This window comes from Cryptomeria japonica, unplaced genomic scaffold, assembly GCF_030272615.1.
Source record: "Cryptomeria japonica unplaced genomic scaffold, Sugi_1.0 HiC_scaffold_249, whole genome shotgun sequence".
NCBI classification, from domain to species: domain Eukaryota; kingdom Viridiplantae; phylum Streptophyta; class Pinopsida; order Cupressales; family Cupressaceae; genus Cryptomeria; species Cryptomeria japonica.
Window position 1 is genome coordinate 97,501 of NW_026729071.1, and position 20,000 is coordinate 117,500.

General features: G+C 60.9%; 2 non-coding genes across 2 annotated transcripts; both read right to left on the minus strand.

Moving 5' to 3' along the window:
- Positions 1-1,843: 1,843 nt before the first annotated feature.
- On the minus strand, positions 1,844-1,962 carry LOC131869498 (5S ribosomal RNA). Its single transcript, XR_009367881.1, has one exon. It is a non-coding gene; the product is annotated as a 5S ribosomal RNA (ribosomal RNA).
- A 5,916-nt stretch (positions 1,963-7,878) lies between these two features.
- Positions 7,879-7,997, minus strand: LOC131869499 (5S ribosomal RNA). The gene has a single exon (XR_009367882.1). It is a non-coding gene; the product is annotated as a 5S ribosomal RNA (ribosomal RNA).
- Between the last annotated feature and the right edge of the window lie 12,003 nt (positions 7,998-20,000).

Below are 20,000 nucleotides of genomic sequence, written 5' to 3' on the forward strand. Positions count from 1 at the left end.
CGCGTGCACCTTCGCCGCGGTGGGCACCATGGCGTGCACAAAGTCGGAGCCCGGTTTGCCCCGGGTGCGCACCTCGCGTGCACCTTCGCCGGGGTGGGCACCTCGGCTGGGTTGCGCGCCCTGGTGCGCACCAAGGAGCGCTCCGAAGTGTGCTCCAAGGTGCGGCGTGCACGAAGTCGGAGCCCGGTTTGCCCCGGGTGCGCACCTCGCGTGCACCTTGGCGCGGTGGGCACCATGGCGTGCACGAAGTCGGAGCCCGGTTTGCCCCGGGTGCGCACCCCGCGTGCACCTTCGCCGGGGTGGGCACCTCGGCTGGGTTGCGCGCCCTGGTGCGCACCAAGGAGCGCTCCGAAGTGTGCTCCAAGGTGCGGCGTGCACGAAGTCGGAGCCCGGTTTGCCCCGGGTGCGCACCTCGCGTGCACCTTCGCCGCGGTGGGCACCTTGGCTGGGTTGGGCACCATTGAGCGCTCCGAAGTGTGCTCCAAGGTGCGCACCATGGCCCTCCAAGGTGCGCAGCATGGCGTGCACGAAGTCGGAGCCCGGTTTGCCCCGGGTGCGCACCTCGCGTGCACCTTCGCCAGGGTGGGCACCTCGGTGCGCACACCTTCTCAATGTTTTCTTGCCTTTTCTGGAAATTGGTGAAGGCAGCGCATCAAAGGTGCGCACCTCGGTGTGCTCCGAGGTGCGAACCCGAGAGCGCTCCGAGGTGCCCACGAAGTCGAAAGTCGGGTTAATTGCATTGTTTTCCCCGGGTGCGCTCCGAGGTGCGCAACATCGGTGCGCACCAAGGAGGGCTCCGAAGTGTGCTCCAAGGTGCGCACGATTCGGAGCTCGGTTTGCCCGGGGTGCGCACACCTTGGCTGGGTTGCGCACCCTTTGTGCGCTCCAAGGTGCGCACGAAGTCGGAGCTCGGTTTGCCCCGGGTGCGCACCTTCGCCAGGGTGCGCACCTTGATGCGCACGCCTTGGCTGGGCTGCGCACCTTGGTGGGCGCCATGGTGCGCACCTTTCGTGCGCTCCAAGGTGCGCACGAAGTCGGAGCTCGGTTTGCCCCGGGTGCGCACCTTGGTGGGCGCCATGGTGCACTCCGAGGTGCCCAAGATTGGTGCGCACCAAGGAGCGCTCCGAAGTGCGCTCCAAGGTGCGCAGGTGCGCGCGAAGTCGAAAGTTGGGTTAATTGTCCGGTTTGCCTCGGGTGCGCACCTTGCGTGCACCTTCGCCAGGGTGGGCGCCTTGGTGCGCACACCTTGGCTGGGCTGCGCACCCGGGCGCGCACACCTTGGCACCCGCGTTTCCTTCATTTTAAATTTTTTTTTTTTACAATCTCTCAAGTGGGAAATTCTATAATCTCAACTTTTTTTGCCTTTTCAGGAAACTTTTGAATGGAGCGCATCATTGGTGCGCTCCGAAGTGTGCTCCAAGGTGCGCACCTCTGGTGTGCTCCAAAGCTCTCTCTAGCTGCGTGCACCTGCCCCGGCCGCGCACCCGGCCCCGCCCAGCTTCGCTCACCTGTCCCGGGCGTCTGGTGCGGAACCTTAGAGTAAGAAACATCACCGTGCACCTTGGCCAACGTGCGCGACTCGACCGAGCGCGCACTGGCCGAGGTGCACACCGATTTCACCTGGGTGCGCGCGCAGCACCTCGGGCGCACCGGGGTGCGCGCACAACGCCCGGGTTGCACCGTGGCCTGTGTGCTCGGGGCGCCTCGGGTGCGCGCTCGGTGTCGCCCCCGCGCGCGCGGTAGTGCGGGCAGCGCACCCCGGCCCGGCCCGGCCCCGACGAGAACGCAAACGGGCAAAAGGTTTATTCAAATAGCATTGCGACGCCCGGCGAAAAACTAAAAAAGGGTGCAACACCGGGACTTCCCGGGAGGTCACCCATCCCAGTACTACTCCGGCCCAAGCGCGCTTAACTGCGGAGTTCTGATGGGATCCGGTGCACTAACGCTGGTATGATCGCACCCGTTATGAGCTTGTCGCAGTGTGTACTTAGCAAACCGCGACCCACGTGCGAATCCACCCCGGCCACCCACCCCCGTCGAGGTGCACACCCTCCCTCGCGAAGTGCGCCCCGTTCGCCAAGTGTGAGCCCTGCCCGGGTGCGCGCACCTTGCTAGGGCGTCGGGTGTGCACCCGGCCCGGCCTACGTGCGTGCACCTGGACGGGGCGTCGTGTGCGTGCAGTGTCCCGTCTGCAACGCGGTGCCCACACACCACCTCGGGCGCAACGACCTGCGCTCACATGTGGGCCGAGTGCACCTTGGTGCATGTTCGGGGCGCCTCGGGTGCACGCTCGATCTTGCCCCGGTGCACCAAGGCGCTCGGTTTGCCCCGGGTGCGCACTTGGTGCAAGGTGGGCACCCAAAATAGGGATCAAGCACCAAAACACAAGTTTCGGGATGCAAAATGGGACCCAAGGACCACAAATGCGTTCCAAGACCCATGATGGGTCCACGAGAACAAAAATGTGTTCCGAGACTTAATAAACAAATATTGGGTTTTAGGAGAAGAAACATGCTCTGATGCCCAAAACGAGAATCGACCCCGAAAAGGCCACAGGCCAAAAGTGGGATGCGAGACAAAAAAAAATGGGACCCGAGGACCAAAATTGGGTTCCCAGGTCGAAGACAGGGCAACCGGACAAGAAACGACCTCTAAGGCTCGAAATGAGTCCCGACGACTAAAACTTGACAAGAAGCACCCATCAGGCACCCAACTCGACACCCATGGGATGCCGACCCACCCGGGCTTCCACCTAGCACACCTTGGCACCCACCCACCCTCGCACCCAACCTCGCACCCAACTTAGCACCTTTGAACCCACATTGGCACTCACCCTGACCCTGGCACCTTGGAACCCACATTGGCACTCACCTTGACCCTGGCACCCACCTTTGCACTCACCTTGGGACCCACCCTGGCTCCCACCTCGGCACCCACCCAGACACCCACCTTGGTTCCTTGGCACCCACCTTGGATCCTTGGCACCCACCCCGACACCCACCTTGGCACGCAACTTGGCTACTTGCCACCCACCTTGGCTCCTTGACGCCCACCCCGACAACCACCCCGTGACCTACCCTGGCTAGGGTTGGTGCACACCCACCCTGGTGCCCACCTTGGCACCCACCCCATGACCCACCTTGGCACGCACCTTAGTACCCACCCCGTTACCCACCCTAGGACCCACCCCGTGACCCACCTTGGCCAGGGTGGGTGCCTTGGTGCGCACAACTTGCCTGGGCTGCACACCAGGGCGGGCTCAAGATGGCACCCGCGTTCCGTTTTTTTCACTATCTTTCAAAACGGAAATTTTAAAATCTCGTTTTTTTTTTTTTTTTGCCTTTTCTGGAAATTAGTGAAGGCAGCGCATCAAAGGTGCGCAATGCTGGTGCGAACCCGGGAGCGCTCCGATGTGTGCTCCAAGGTGCGGCGTGCACGAAGTCCGAGCCCGGCTTGCCCCGGGTGCGCACCTCGCGTGCACCTTCGCCGGGGTGAGCACCTTGGCTGGGTTGCGCGCCCTGGTGCGCACCAAGGAGCGCTCTGAAGTGTGCTCCAAGGTGCGGCGTGCACGAAGTCGGAGCTCGGTTTGCCCCGGGTGTGCACCTCGGGTGCGCACCTCGCGTGCACCTTCGCTGCGGTGGGCACCTTGGCTGGGTTGCGCGCCTTGGTGGGCACCATGCAGTGCACGAAGTCGGAGCCCGGTTTGCCCCGGGCGCGCACCTCCGCCAGGGTGGGCACCTTGGTGCGCACAACTTGCCTGGGCTGCGCACCAGGAAGGGCTCAAGATGGCACCCGCGTTCCGTTTTTTTCACTATCTTTCAGAACGGAAATTTTAAAATATCGTTTTTTTTTGCCTTTTCTGGAAATTAGTGAAGGCAGCGCATCAAAGGTGCGCAACGCTGGTGCGAACCTGGGAGCGCTCCGATGTGTGCTCCAAGGTGCGGCGTGCACGAAGTCGGAGCCCGGTTTGCCCCGGGTGCGCCCTGGTGGGCACCATGGTGCGCACCAAGGAGCGCTCCGAAGTGTGCTCCAAGGTGCGGCCTGCACGAAGTCGGAGCCCGGTTTGCCCCGGGTGTGCACCGCGGGTGGGCACCTTGGTGCGCATGCCTTGCCTGGGCTGCGCACCAGGGCGGGCTCAAGATGGCACCCGCGTTCCGTTTTTTTCACTATCTTTCAAAACGGAAATTTTAAAATCTCATTTTTTTTTGCCTTTTCTGGAAATTAGTGAAGGCAGCGCATCAAAGGTGCGCACCTCGCTGCCCACCACGGTGCGCAACGCCGGTGGGCACCCGGGAGTGCTTCGAAGTGTGCTCCAAGGTGCTGCGTGCACGTTGTCGGAGCCCGGTTTGCCCCGGGTGCGCACCTCGCGTGCACCTTCGTCGGGGTGGGCACCTTGGCTGGGTTTGCCCCGGCTGCGCTCCGAAGCGGGGTTATTGGAGCGCCGCCTCTTTTTTTGTCGGAGCGTTTGGTGGGGTTTCTCGCATTGGCTCTTCCCAGGCCCGGTTGCCACCCTGGCGCGCACGAAGTCGGAAGTAGGGTTAATTGCCCGGGTGCGCACCTTTGCCAGGGTGGGCACCTTACCTGGGCTGTGCACCCGGGCGGGCTCAAGATGGCACCCGCGTTCCGTTTTTTTCACTATCTTTCAAAACGGAAATTTTAAAATCTCCTCTTTTTTTTGCCTTTTCTGGAAATTAGTGAAGGCAGCGCATCAAAGGTGCGCACCTCGCTGCCCACCTTGGTGTGCTCTGAGGTGCGCACCCGGGAGCGCTACGAAGTGTGCTCCAAGGTGCGGCGTGCACGTTGTCGGAGCCCGGTTTGCCCCGGGTGCGCACCTCGCCTGCACCTTGGCCGGGGTGGGCACCCTGGCTGGGTTTGCCCAGGGTGCGCTCCGAAGCGGGGTTACTGGAGCGCCCCCTCTTTTTTTGTCAGAGCGTTTGGTGGGGTTTCTCGCATTGGCAGGCCCGGTTGTTGGGTGCGCTCCCACCCTGGCGCGCGCGAAGTTGGAAGTTGGGTTAATTGCCCGGCGCCGCACCTTCGCCAGGGTGGGCACCTTGGTGCGCACACCTTGGCTGGGCTGCGCACCAGGGCGGGCTCAAGATGGCACCAGCATTCCCTTTTTCTCACTATCTTTCAAAACGGAAATTTTAAAATCTCGTTTTCTTTTGCCTTTTATGGAAATTAGTGAAGGCATCGCATCAAAGGTGCGCACCTCGCTGCCCACCTTGGTGTGCTCCGAGGTGCCCACCACGGTGCGCTCCGAGGTGCCCACCACGGTGCGCAACGCCGGGTGCGAACCCGGGAGCGCCCCGATGTGTGCTCCAAGGTGCGGCGTGCACGAAGCCGGACCCCGGTTTGCCCCGGGTGCGCACCTCGCGTGCACCTTGGTGCGCACACCTGGCTGGGTTGCGCGGCCTGGTGGGCACCATGGTGCGCACCAAGGAGCGCTCCGAAGTGTGCTCCATGGTGCGGCGTGCACGAAGTCCTAGCCCGGTTTGCCCCGGGTGCGCACCTTCGCCGCGGTGGGCACCATGGCGTGCACGAAGTCGGAGCCCGGTTTGCCCGGGTGCGCACCTCGCGTGCACCTTCGCCGGGGTGGGCACCTCGGCTGGGTTGCGCGCCCTGGGCCGCACCAAGGAGCGCTCCGAAGTGTGCTCCAAGGTGCGGCGTGCACGAAGTCGGAGCCCGGTTTGCCCCGGGTGCGCACCTTCGCCGCGGTGGGCACCCTGTGCGCACCATGGCGTGCACGAAGTCGGAGCCCGGTTTGCCCCGGGTGCGCACCTCGCGTGCACCTTCGGCGGGGTTGCGCGCCCTGGTGCGCACCAAGGAGCGCTCCGAAGTGTGCTCCAAGGTGCGGCGTGCACGAAGTCGGAGCCCGGTTTGCCCCGGGTGCGCACCTCGCGTGCACCTTCGGCGGGGTTGCGCGCCCTGGTGGGCACCATGGTGCGCACCAAGGAGCGCTCCGAAGTGTGCTCCAAGGTGCGGCGTGCACGAAGTCGGAGCCCGGTTTGCCCCGGGTGCGCACCTCGCGTGCACCTTCGCCGCGGTGGGCACCATGGCGTGCACGAAGTCGGAGCCCGGTTTGCCCCGGGTGCGCACACTCGCGTGCACCTTCGCCGGGTGGGCACCTCGGCTGGTTGCGCGCCCTGGTGCGCACCAAGGAGCGCTCCGAAGTGTGCCTCCAAGGTGCGGCGTGCACGAAGTCGGAGCCCGGTTTGCCCCGGGTGCGCACCTCGCGTGCACCTTCGCCGCGGTGGGCACCATGGCGTGCACGAAGTCGGAGCCCGGTTTGCCTCGGGTGCGCACCCCGCGTGCACCTTCGCCGGGGTGGGCACCTCGGCTGGGTTGCGCGCCCTGGTGCGCACCAAGGAGCGCTCCGAAGTGTGCTCCAAGGTGCGGCGTGCACGAAGTCGGAGCCCGGTTTGCCCCGGGTGCGCACCTCGCGTGCACCTTCGCCGCGGTGGGCACCTTGGCTGGGTTGGGCACCATTGAGCGCTCCGAAGTGTGCTCCAAGGTGCGCACCATGGCCCTCCAAGGTGCGCAGCATGGCGTGCACGAAGTCGGAGCCCGGTTTGCCCCGGGTGCGCACCTCGCGTGCACCTTCGCCAGGGTGGGCACCTCGGTGCGCACACCTTCTCAATGTTTTCTTGCCTTTTCTGGAAATTGGTGAAGGCAGCGCATCAAAGGTGCGCACCTCGGTGTGCTCCGAGGTGCGAACCCGAGAGCGCTCCGAGGTGCCCACGAAGTCGAAAGTCGGTTAATTGCATTGTTTTCCCCGGGTGCGCTCCGAGGTGCGCAACATCGGTGCGCACCAAGGAGGGCTCCGAAGTGTGCTCCAAGGTGCGCACGATTCGGAGCTCGGTTTGCCCGGGGTGCGCACACCTTGGCTGGGTTGCGCACCCTTTGTGCGCTCCAAGGTGCGCCGAAGTCGAGAGCTCGGTTTGCCCCGGGTGCGCACCTTCGCCAGGGTGCGCACCTTGATGCGCACGCCTTGGCTGGGCTGCGCACCTTGGTGGGCGCCATGGTGCGCACCTTTCGTGCGCTCCAAGGTGCGCACGAAGTCGGAGCTCGGTTTGCCCCGGGTGCGCACCTTGGTGGGCGCCATGGTGCACTCCGAGGTGCCCAAGATTGGTGCGCAACAAGGAGCGCTCCGAAGTGCGCTCCAAGGTGCGCAGGTGCGCGCGAAAGTCGAAAGTTGGGTTAATTGTCCGGTTTGCCTCGGGTGCGCACCTTGCGTGCACCTTCGCCAGGGTGGGCGCCTTGGTGCGCACACCTTGGCTGGGCTGCGCACCCGGGCGCGCACACCTTGGCACCCGCGTTTCCTTCATTTTAAATTTTTTTTTTTTACAATCTCTCAAGTGGGAAATTCTATAATCTCAACTTTTTTTGCTATTTTTCAGGAAACTTTTGAATGGAGCGCATCATTGGTGCGCTCCGAAGTGTGCTCCAAGGTGCGCACCTCTGGTGTGCTCCAAAGCTCTCTCCAGCTGCGTGCACCTGCCCCGCCGCGCACCCGGCCCCGCCCAGCTTCGCTCACCTGTCCCGGGCGTCTGGTGCGGAACCTTAGAGTAAGAAACATCACCGTGCACCTTGGCCAACGTGCGCGACTCGACCGAGCGCGCACTGGCCGAGGTGCACACCGATTTCACCTGGGTGCGCGCGCAGCACCTCGGGCGCACCGGGGTGCGCGCACAACGCCCGGGTTGCACCGTGGCCTGTGTGCTCGGGGCGCCTCGGGTGCGCGCTCGCGCGCTCGGTGTCGCCCCCCGCGCGCGCGGTAGTGCGGGCAGCGCACCCCGGCCCGGCCCGGCCCCGACGAGAACGCAAACGGGCAAAAGGTTTATTCAAATAGCATTGCGACGCCCGGCGAAAAACTAAGAAAGGGTGCAACACCGGGACTTCCCGGGAGGTCACCCATCCCAGTACTACTCCGGCCCAAGCGCGCTTAACTGCGGAGTTCTGATGGGATCCGGTGCACTAACGCTGGTATGATCGCACCCGTTATGAGCTTGTCGCAGTGTGTACTTAGCAAACCGCGACCCACGTGCGAATCCACCCCGGCCACCCACCCCCGTCGAGGTGCACACCCTCCCTCGCGAAGTGCGCCCCGTTCGCCAAGTGTGAGCCCTGCCCGGGTGCGCGCACCTTGCTAGGGCGTCGGGTGTGCACCCGGCCCGGCCTACGTGCGTGCACCTGGACGGGGCGTCGTGTGCGTGCAGTGTCCCGTCTGCAACGCGGTGCCCACACACCACCTCGGGCGCAACGACCTGCGCTCACATGTGGGCCGAGTGCACCTTGGTGCATGTTCGGGGCGCCTCGGGTGCACGCTCGATCTTGCCCCGGTGCACCAAGGCGCTCGGTTTGCCCCGGGTGCGCACTTGGTGCAAGGTGGGCACCCAAAATAGGGATCAAGCACCAAAACACAAGTTTCGGGATGCAAAATGGGACCCAAGGACCACAAATGCGTTCCAAGACCCATGATGGGTCCACGAGAACAAAAATGTGTTCCGAGACTTAATAAACAAATATTGGGTTTTAGGAGAAGAAACATGCTCTGATGCCCAAAACGAGAATCGACCCCGAAAAGGCCACAGGCCAAAAGTGGGATGCGAGACAAAAAAAAATGGGACCCGAGGACCAAAATTGGGTTCCCAGGTCGAAGACAGGGCAACCGGACAAGAAACGACCTCTAAGGCTCGAAATGAGTCCCGACGACTAAAACTTGACAAGAAGCACCCATCAGGCACCCAACTCGACACCCATGGGATGCCGACCCACCCGGGCTTCCACCTAGCACACCTTGGCACCCACCCACCCTCGCACCCAACCTCGCACCCAACTTAGCACCTTTGAACCCACATTGGCACTCACCCTGACCCTGGCACCTTGGAACCCACATTGGCACTCACCTTGACCCTGGCACCCACCTTTGCACTCACCTTGGGACCCACCCTGGCTCCCACCTCGGCACCCACCCAGACACCCACCTTGGTTCCTTGGCACCCACCTTGGATCCTTGGCACCCACCCCGACACCCACCTTGGCACGCAACTTGGCTACTTGCCACCCACCTTGGCTCCTTGACGCCCACCCCGACAACCACCCCGTGACCTACCCTGGCTAGGGTTGGTGCACACCCACCCTGGTGCCCACCTTGGCACCCACCCCATGACCCACCTTGGCACGCACCTTAGTACCCACCCTGTTACCCACCCTAGGACCCACCCCGTGACCCACCTTGGCCAGGGTGGGTGCACCCACCCTGGTGCCCACCTTGGCACCCACCCATCCTAGCACCCAGCCTGTGACCGGGCTTGGAACCCAACCTTGCACCCGTCTTGGCCAGTGTGGGTGCGCACCCATCCTGGCACCCACGTTGTGACACACCCTTTAACCCACGCACCCTAGCAGCCACGTTGGCACCCACCTTGGAACACAACCTAGCAACTTGGCACCCACCCCGTGACCCACCTTGGCATCCACCATAGCAGTCGCCCACTTGGCACCCACCTTGGAACCCAAGTTGGCACCCACCTCGGCACCCACCTTGACACTTGTGGACCCACCTTGCCACTCACCCTAGCATCGACCCATCCTAGCACCCACCCTGGCACCTTTGCACCCTAGCACTCACCCATCCTAGCACCTAACCTGTGACCCACCTTGACACTCACCCTCGCACCCACCTTGGAACCCAACCTAGCACCCACCCACCCTGACACCAACCCTAGCACCTACCCACCCTTGCACCCACCCTGTGACCCATCTTGGCACCCACCCATCCTACCACTCAACCTATCACCCACCTTCTCACCCACCTTGGCATCCACCTTAGCACCCACCCACACTGGCACCTTGGCACCCACCTCGGGCAAGGTGGGTGCACACCCACCCTGACACCCAATTTAGAACCAACCGAGCATGTTACCCACCTTGGCACCCACATTGCAGCCCACCCTAGTACCCACCCTATGACCCACATTGGCATCCACACCCTAGCACCCAGGCACCTCGACACCCGCCTTGACACGCACCCTAGCACTAAACCTGTGACCCACCTTGGAACTCACCCTAGAACCCACCCACCCTGTGAACCACCTTGGCATCCACCTTAGCACCCACCCACCTTGGCACCCACTCTAGCACTCACCCATCCTAACACCCAACTTGTTACCCACCTTGGCACCCGCCCTCGCGTCCACCTTGAAACCCACCCTAGCACCCACCCACGCAGGAGCCCACCTTGGCACCCAACCTAACACCCACGCATCCTGGCACCCAACTTGTGACCCACCTTGGAACCCACCCTAGTACCCACCTTTGAACCCACTATATCACCAACCCACCTTGGCACCCACCCTATGACCCTCTTTGGAATCCACCCTAGCACGCACCCACCCTGGCACCCACCATGGAGCGCACCCTAGCACCCACCCACCTCGGCACGCACCTCAACACCCACCTTGGTGTGCGCACTGCGCCAACCTCTCAAAGACCCTATGTGGTGCGCTCCAAAGTGTACACCTTTGGTGCGCTCCAAGGTGCGCACCTTTGGTGCACACCGAGGTGCACACCAAAGTGTGCACCGAGGTGAGCACCAAAGTGCACTCCAAGGTGCACACCAAGGCGTGCACCTTTGGTGCGGTCAATGCAAACGAATTCGGAAGTTGGGGTCGATGTCCTAATCGCTGCTGCAGACTACACGTATGAGAATCGGACAAATAGCTTTATATAGGGGAGGTGTTGCGTTTGATGGGTCGACTCCCCTGGTTGTGTGCACTGCACCAACTTCAAAGACCCTGTCTTGTTTAAGAAGTCAAAAGTTGGGGTGGATGTCCTAATCATTGCTGCAGTCTACGCATGTATGAGAATCAGACAAATAGCTTATATAGGGGAGGTGTTGCATTCGGTGGGTTGACTCCCCTGGTTGTGCGCACTGCGCCAACCTCAAAGACCCCGCATAGCAGAAGAAGTCGGAAGTCGGATTTTGGTGAGCACCAAGGCGTGCACCTTTGGTGCGGTCAACGCAGACGAATTCAGAAGTTGGGGTGGATGTCCTAATCGTTGTTGCAGGCTACACATGTATGAGAATCAGACAAATAGCTTATATAGGGGAGGTGTTGGGTTTGATGGGTCAACTCCCTTGGTTGTGCGCATTACGCCAACCTCAAAGACCTTGTTTTCGTTAAGAAGTCAAAAGTTGGGGTCAATGTCCTAATGGCTCCTGTAGGCTACACATGTATGAGAATCGGACAAATAGCTTATATAGGGGAGGTGTTGGGTTTGATGGGTCGACTCCCCTGGTTGTGCGCATTACGTCAACCTCAAAGACCTTGTTTTCGTTAAGAAGTCAAAAGTTGGGGTCGATGTCCTAATTGCTCCTGTAGACTACACATGTATGAGAATCAGACAAATAGCTTATATAGGGGAGGTGTTGGGTTTGATGGGTTGACTCCCCTAGTTGTTCGCATTACACCAACCTCAAAGACCTTGTTTTCGTTTAGAAGCCGAAAGTTGGGGTCGATGTCCTAATTGCTCCTGCAGGCTACGCATGTATGAGAATCAGACAAATAGCTTATATAGGGGAGGTGTTGGGTTTGATGGGTCGACTCCCCTGGTTGTGCGCATTGCGCCAACCTCAAAGACCCTGCATTGCGGATGAAGTCGAAAGTCAGAGTTTGGTGTGCTACAAGGTGTGGTCGAAGGTGCTCACCTAGGTGTGCACCTTTGGAGCGCAGGAAAAGTGCCCTCCAAAAGTGCGCACCTTTGGAGTGCACAAAAGTGCCCTCCAAAAGTGCGCACCTTTGGAGCGCACAAAAGTGCCCTCCAAAAAGTGCCCTCCAAAAGTGCGCACCTTTGGAGCGCACAAAAGTGCCCTCCAAAAAGTGCCCTCCAAAAGTGCGCACCTTTGGAGTGCAGAAAAGTGCCCTCCAAAAAGTGCCCTCCAAAAGTGTGCACCTTTGGAGTGCACAAAAGTGCCCTCCAAAAGTGCGCACCTTTGGAGCGCAGAAAAGTGCCCTCCAAAAAGTGCCCTCCAAAAGTGCGCACCTTTGGAGCGCAGAAAAGTGCCCTCCAAAAAGTGCCCTCCAAAAGTGCGCACCTTTGGAGCGCAGAAAAGTGCCCTCCAAAAAGTGCCCTCCAAAAGTGCGCACCTTTGGAGCGCACAAAAGTGCCCTCCAAAAAGTGCCCTCCAAAAGTGCGCACCTTTGGAGCGCACAAAAGTGCCCTCCAAAAGTGCGCACCTTTGGAGCGCACAAAAGTGCCCTCCAAAAGTGCGCACTTTTGGTGCGCACCAAGGCGCTGGTTCGGTCGTTGCAGGCGAGTTCGGAAGTTGGGGTCGATGTCCTGAGCGGAGGTGCAAACTACACAGGTGTCGGAATCGGACAAATAGCTTATATAGGGGAGGTGTATGCTTCGATGGGTCGACTCCCCAGGTTGAGCGCACCGCGCCAACCTCAAAGACCCTACGGTATGGATGAAGTCGGAAGTTGGGTCCGATGACCGATTCGATTAGTAGGTATGCTCATGAGGTCGGAATTTGGGTCCGATGACCTGCCATGTGCAGGAAGGCGAATGTTGGCACTGTGCGTTGCAAGGTGCACACCAAGGTGCTGGTGCGGTCTTTTTAGTCGAGTTCGGAAGTTGGGGTCGATGTCCTGATCGGAGGTGCAAGCTACACAGGTGTGGGAATCGGACAAATAGCTTATATAGGGGAGGTGTATGCTTCGTTGGGTCGACTCCCCGGGTTGAGCGCACCGCGCCAACCTCAAAGACCCTACGGTATGGATGAAGTCGGAAGTTGGGTCCGATGACCGATTCGATATGTAGGCATACTCGCGAGGTCGGAATTTGGGTCCGATGACCTGCCATGTGCAGGAAGGCGAATGTTGGCACTGTGCGTTGCAAGGTGCGCACCAAGGCGCTGGTTCGGTCGTTGCAGGCGAGTTCGGAAGTTGGGGTCGATGTCCTGATCGGAGGTGCAAACTACACAGGTGTGGGAATCGGACAAATAGCTTATATAGGGGAGGTGTATGCTTCGTTGGGTCGACTCCCCGGGTTGAGCGCACCGCGCCAACCTCAAAGACCCTACGGTATGGATGAAGTCGGAAGTTGTGTCCGATGACCGATTCGATATGTAGGCATACTCGCGAGGTCGGAATTTGGGTCCGATGACCTGCCATGTGCAGGAAGGCGAATGTTGGGACTGTGCGTCGCAAGGTGCGCACCAAGGCGCTGGTGCCGTCGTTGCAGTCGAGTTCGGAAGTTGGGGTCGATGTCCTGGTCAGAGGTGCAAACTACACAGGTGTGGGAATCGGACAAATAGCTTATATAGGGGAGGTGTATGCTTCGATGGGTCGACTCCCCGGGTTGAGCGCACCGCGCCAACCTCAAAGACCCTACAGTATGGATGAAGTCGGAAGTTGGGTCCGATGACCGATTCGATACGTAGGCATATTGGCGAGGTCTGAATTTGTGTCCGATGACCTGCCATGCGCAGGAAGGCGGAATTTGGGTCCGATGACCGAGTTGATGGCGTGCCATGCGCAGAAAGGCGGAATTTGGGTCCGATGACCGAGTTGATGTTGATGGCCCGCCATGCACAGGAAGGCGGAATTTGGGTCCGATGACCGATTTGAAGGCGTGCCATGCGCAGAAAGGCGGAGTTTGGGTCCGATGACCGAGTTGATATTGATGGCCCGCCATGCGCAGGAAGGCGGAATTTGGGTCCGATGACCTGACATACGCATGGAGTCCGACTCGGGGGCCGATGTTCGATTCGATGACTTGCATTGTGGGTAAAGTCGGAAGTTGTGGTCTTTGACCCGATTCGATGACCAGACTTCGGCTGCTTGAGAATCGGACAAATAACTTATATAGGGGAGGTAGTGTTCTCGAGCATCCTCCCCCCGTGCCCGTTTATGTCGATTGATGCTGGTGCTCGACTGGTTGGAGCGCTCGGATGCAAAAATCTTGCACCAGGATTTATCGATTGTGATGGACACGGCAAGTCTCCTGATTGCTATGCAGGAGCTCATCGTGAATCTCTATGCGGCCTTGGTATGGACTCGACCTGCGGAATGGTTCGGCAATGGTAGTCGCTCCAACACGTCCTTGCAATGGCCACAGAGGTGATTCGACTAGAGCTCCAGTCTAGCTTTTGGGTTGCTTGGCGGACTGGTATAGCCGCGATCGAGTTCCGGCCATGAACGTTTTAGATAGCTCTTGGGCTTTCTGGGACGGAAGTCGGAAGTTTGGGCTGTTGTCCGATTTGATGACCATTCTTCGGATGTGTGAGAATCGGACAAATAACTTATATAGGGGACTGTGTTGTCTCACGCAGCCCCCTCCGTGCCCCTCTATCTCGACCGATGTTGGTGCTTGAAAGGGTTGGGATCGCTCGGATTTATAAACGTGCACCACCATTTGTCGAGTGTGAGGGACGCGGCAGGTCTCCTAAATGCTATACGGGCGCTCTCTGAGAATCTCTATCCGGCCTCGACACAGACTAGTCTTGCTGAATGGTTTGGCACTGGTAGTCGATCCAACACGTCGTTGTTGTGGCCGCCTAGGCGATTCGATTCGAGCCCCCGTCTAGCTTTTGGGTTGCTTGGCGGATTTTGCCCTATCCGCAAGTGAGCTCGGTCCCTAAACGTTCGAGAAACCCGATTGCTATGCGCCGACTCTCTTTCTTGCGAGCCTCCATCTAGCTTTTGGGTCTCTACGGAACGGAAGTCGGAATCTGGGACCGTTGTTTGATTCGACGAGGCAGACTACGGTTGTGCGAGAATCGGACAAATAACTTATATAGGGGAGGTGTTGACTGGAGCATTCTCCCCCGTGCCCCTCTAACTCGACCAATGCTGGCGCTCGAACGGTGGTAGCGCTCGGATTTTCGTTGAGCGCCAGCATTGGTCGATTTAGAGGGGCATGCGAGATTCCCGAATGCTATGCGAGGGCTCTAACGGAAATGTCTATTGGTTTCGGTATGGATGCAATTGCGAGTGGTTCGGCAAAGGTAGTCGTTCCGATGCGTCCATGTCGTGGCCAAATCGATAATTCGATTTGAGCCCTCGTATAGCATTTGGGTCTCTCGATGTGATTCCGCATTCCAGTCCCTTTGGGCACTGCTTGAGCCGCATCCCAGGGGGTTCCCTTCCCAATAATCTGCCTCGCAACCCGATTGCTATGCGGTGAGGCTCCTCGGCCGCCTCGGAACTATCTGTGTATCAGACGCATCGCGGGATAAGGGGTTGGCAACGGTAGTCGCCCCAAGCGCGTCCGATGCTTGGACCATTCCGAGGCGGCCCTGAAGCCTCTTCCGTCTAGCCGTTGGGTCCTTCTCGCCGCATCCCTTGCCTCGCACCCCGATTGCTATGCGGTGAGGCTCCTCGGCCGCCTTGGAACTATCTGTGTATCAGACGCATCGCGGGATAAGGGGTTGTCACTGGTAGTCGCCCCAAGCGCGTCCGATGCTTGGACCATTCCGAGGCGGCCCTGAAGCCTCTTCCGTCTAGCCGTTGGGTCCTTCTCGCCGCATCCCTCGACTCGCACCCCGATTGCTATGCGGTGAGGCTCCTCGGCCGCCTTGGAACTATCTGTGTATCGGACGCGTCGCGGGATAAGGGGTTGTCACTGGTAGTCGCCCCAAGCGCGTCCGATGCTTGGACCATTCCGAGGCGGCCCTGAAGCCTCTTCCGTCTAGCCGTTGGGTCCTTCTCGCCGCATCCCTCGCCTCGCACCCCGATTGCTATGCGGTGAGGCTCCTCGGCCGCCTTGGAACTATCTGTGTATCGGACGCGTCGCGGGATAAGGGGTTGTCACTGGTAGTCGCCCCAAGCGCGTGCGATGCATGGACCATTCCCAGGCGGCCCTGAAGCCTCTTCCGTCTAGCCGTTGGGTCCTTCTCGCCGCATCCCTCGCCTCGCACCCCGATTGCTATGCGGTGAGGCTCCTCGGCCGCCTTGGAACTATCTGTGTATCGGACGCGTCGCGGGATAAGGGGTTGTCACTGGTAGTCGCCCCAAGCGCGTCCGATGCTTGGACCATTCCGAGGCGGCCCTGAAGCCTCTTCCGTCTAGCCGTTGGGTCCTTCTCGCCGCATCCCTCGCCTCGCACCCCGATTGCTATGCGGTGAGGCTCCTCGGCCGCCTTGGAACTATCTGTGTATCGGACGCGTCGCGGGATAAGGGGTTGTCACTGGTAGTCGCCCCAAGCGCGTCCGATGCTTGGACCATTCCGAGGCGGCCCTGAAGCCTCTTCCGTCTAGCCGTTGGGTCCTTCTCGCCGCATCCCTCGCCTCGCACCCCGATTGCTATGCGGTGAGGCTCCTCGGCCGCCTTGGAACTATCTGTGTATCGGACGCGTCGCGGGATAAGGGGTTGTCACTGGTAGTCGCCCCAAGCGCGTCCGATGCTTGGACCATTCCGAGGCGGCCCTGAAGCCTCTTCCGTCTAGCCGTTGGGTCCTTCTCGCCGCATCCCTCGCCTCGCACCCCGATTGCTATGCGGTGAGGCTCCTCGGCCGCCTTGGAACTATCTGTGTATCGGACGCGTCGCGGGATAAGGGGTTGTCACTGGTAGTCGCCCCAAGCGCGTCCGATGCTTGGACCATTCCGAGGCGGCCCTGAAGCCTCTTCCGTCTAGCCGTTGGGTCCTTCTCGCCGCATCCCTCGCCTCGCACCCCGATTGCTATGCGGTGAGGCTCCTCGGCCGCCTTGGAACTATCTGTGTATCGGACGCGTCGCGGGATAAGGGGTTGTCACTGGTAGTCGCCCCAAGCGCGTCCGATGCTTGGACCATTCCGAGGCGGCCCTGAAGCCTCTTCCGTCTAGCCGTTGGGTCCTTCTCGCCGCATCCCTCGCCTCGCACCCCGATTGCTATGCGGTGAGGCTCCTCGGCCGCCTTGGAACTATCTGTGTATCGGACGCGTCGCGGGATAAGGGGTTGTCACTGGTAGTCGCCCCAAGCGCGTCCGATGCTTGGACCATTCCGAGGCGGACCTGAAGCCTCTTCCGTCTAGCCGTTGGGTCCTTCTCGCCGCATCCCTCGCCTCGCACCCCGATTGCTATGCGGTGAGGCTCCTCGGCCGCCTTGGAACTATCTGTGTATCGGACGCGTCGCGGGATAAGGGGTTGTCACTGGTAGTCGCCCCAAGCGCGTCCGATGCTTGGACCATTCCGAGGCGGCCCTGAAGCCTCTTCCGTCTAGCCGTTGGGTCCTTCTTGCCGCATCCCTCGCCTCGCACCCCGATTGCTATGCGGTGAGGCTCCTCGGCCGCCTTGGAACTATCTGTGTATCGGACGCGTCGCGGGATAAGGGGTTGTCACTGGTAGTCGCCCCAAGCGCGTCCGATGCTTGGACCATTCCGAGGCGGCCCTGAAGCCTCTTCCGTCTAGCCGTTGGGTCCTTCTCGCCGCATCCCTCGCCTCGCACCCCGATTGCTATGCGGTGAGGCTCCTCGGCCGCCTTGGAACTATCTGTGTATCGGACGCGTCGCGGGATAAGGGGTTGTCACTGGTAGTCGCCCCAAGCGCGTCCGATGCTTGGACCATTCCGAGGCGGACCTGAAGCCTCTTCCGTCTAGCCGTTGGGTCCTTCTCGCCGCATCCCTCGCCTCGCACCCCGATTGCTATGCGGTGAGGCTCCTCGGCCGCCTTGGAACTATCTGTGTATCGGACGCGTCGCGGGATAAGGGGTTGTCACTGGTAGTCGCCCCAAGCGCGTCCGATGCTTGGACCATTCCGAGGCGGCCCTGAAGCCTCTTCCGTCTAGCCGTTGGGTCCTTCTCGCCGCATCCCTCGCCTCGCACCCCGATTGCTATGCGGTGAGGCTCCTCGGCCGCCTTGGAACTATCTGTGTATCGGACGCGTCGCGGGATAAGGGGTTGTCACTGGTAGTCGCCCCAAGCGCGTCCGATGCTTGGACCATTCCGAGGCGGACCTGAAGCCTCTTCCCTCTAGCCGTTGGGGCTTTCTCGCCGCATCCCTCGCCTCGCACCCCGATTGCTATTCGGTGAGGCTCCTCGGCCGCCTTGGAACTATCTGTGTATCGGACGCATCGCGGGATAAGGGGTTGGCAGTGGTAGTCGCCCCAAGCGCGTCCGATGCTTGGACCATTCCGAGGCGGCCCTGCAGCCTCTTCCGTCTAGCCGTTGGGGCCATCTCGCTGCATCCCCCACCTCGCACCACGATTGCTATGCGGTGAGGCTCCTTGGCCGCCTCGGAACTATCTGTGTATCGGACGCATCGCGGGATAAGGGGTTGTCACTGGTAGTCGCCCCAAGCGCGTCCGATGCTTGGACTATTCCGAGGCGGCCCTGCAGCCTCTTCCGTCTAGCCGTTGGGGCCATCTCGCCGCATCCCCCAGCTCCTCGGCCGCCTCGGAACTATCTGTGTATCGGACGCATCGCGGGATAAGGGGTTGGCAGTGGTAGTCGCCCCAAGCGCGTTCGATGCTTGGACTATTCCGAGGCGGCCCCGCAGCCTCTTCCGTCTACCCTTTGGGGCCATCTCGCCGCATCCCTCGCCTCGCACCCCGATTGCTATGCGGTGAGGCTCCTTGGCCGCCTGGGAACTATCTTCGTATCGGATGCATCGCGGGATAAGGGGTTGTCACTGGTAGTCGCCCCAAGCGCGTCCGATGCTTGGACTATTCCGAGGCGGCCCTGTGGCCTCTTCCGTCTAGCCGTTGGGGCCATCTCGCCGCATCCCTCACCTCGCACCCCCATTGCTATGCGGTGAGGCTCCTCGGCCGCCTTGGAACTGTCTTCGTATCGGAAGCATCGCGGGATAAGGGGTTGTCACTGGTAGTCGCCCCAAGCGCGTCCGATGCTTGGACTATTCCGAGGCGGCCCTGCAGCCTCTTCCGTCTAGCCGTTGGGGCCATCTCGCCGCATCCCCCACCTCGCACCCGGATTGCTATGCGGTGAGGCTCCTCGGCCGCCTTGGAACTATCTTCGTATCGGACGCATCGCGGGATAAGGGGTTGTCACTGGTAGTCGCCCCAAGCGCGTCCGATGCTTGGACTATTCCGACGCGGCCCTGTGGCCTCTTCCGTCTAGCCGTTGGGGCCATCTCGCCGCATCCCCCACCTCGCACCCCGATTGCTATGCGGTGAGGCTCCTCGGCCGCCTTGGAACCATCTTCGTATCGGACGCATCGCGGGATGAGGGGTTGTCACTGGTAGTCGCCCCAAGCGCGTCCGATGCTTGGACCATTCCGAGGCGGCCCTGAAGCCTCTTCCGTCTAGCCGTTGGGGCCTTCCCGCCCCATCCCTCGCCTCGCACCCCCGATTGCTATGCGGTGAGGCTCCTCGGCCGCCTTGGAACCATCTGTGTATCGGACGCATCGCGGGATAAGGGGTTGGCACTGGTAGTCGCCCCAAGCGCGTCCGATGCTTGGAGCATTCCGAGGTGGCCCTGAAGCCTCTTCCGTCTAGCCGTTGGGGCCTTCCCGCCCCATCCCTCGCCTCGCACCCCGATTGATATGCGGTGAGGCTCCTCGGCCGCCTTGGAACTATCTGTGTATCGGACGCATCGCGGGATAAGGGGTTGGCACTGGTAGTCGTCCCAATCGCGTCCGATGCTTGGACCATTCCGAGGCGGCCCTGCAGCCTCTTCCGTTTAGCCGTCGGGGCCTTCCCGCCGCATCCCTCGCCTCGCATCCCGATTCCTATGCGGTGAGTCTTCTCGGCCGCCGCGGAACTATACCTGTTATTGCTACTGCATCCTTCGGCTGGTAACCTCCTCTGCCGCCTTGGAACGTTCTCTTTGTCGGACGCGTCGCGGGATAAGGGGTTGGCACTGGTAGTCGCCCCAAGCGCGCCCGATGCATAGACCGCTCCGAGTTGACCTTGCTTTCAGCCTCTCACATGCATAGACCTCTCTGAGTCGACCCTGCAGCCTCTCACGTTTAGCCTTTGGAATCTCGCCTCACAACATGATTGCTATCCTTGATGCATCCCTTGCCTCGAGCCCTGATTGCTTTCTTGGCTGCATCCCTCCTC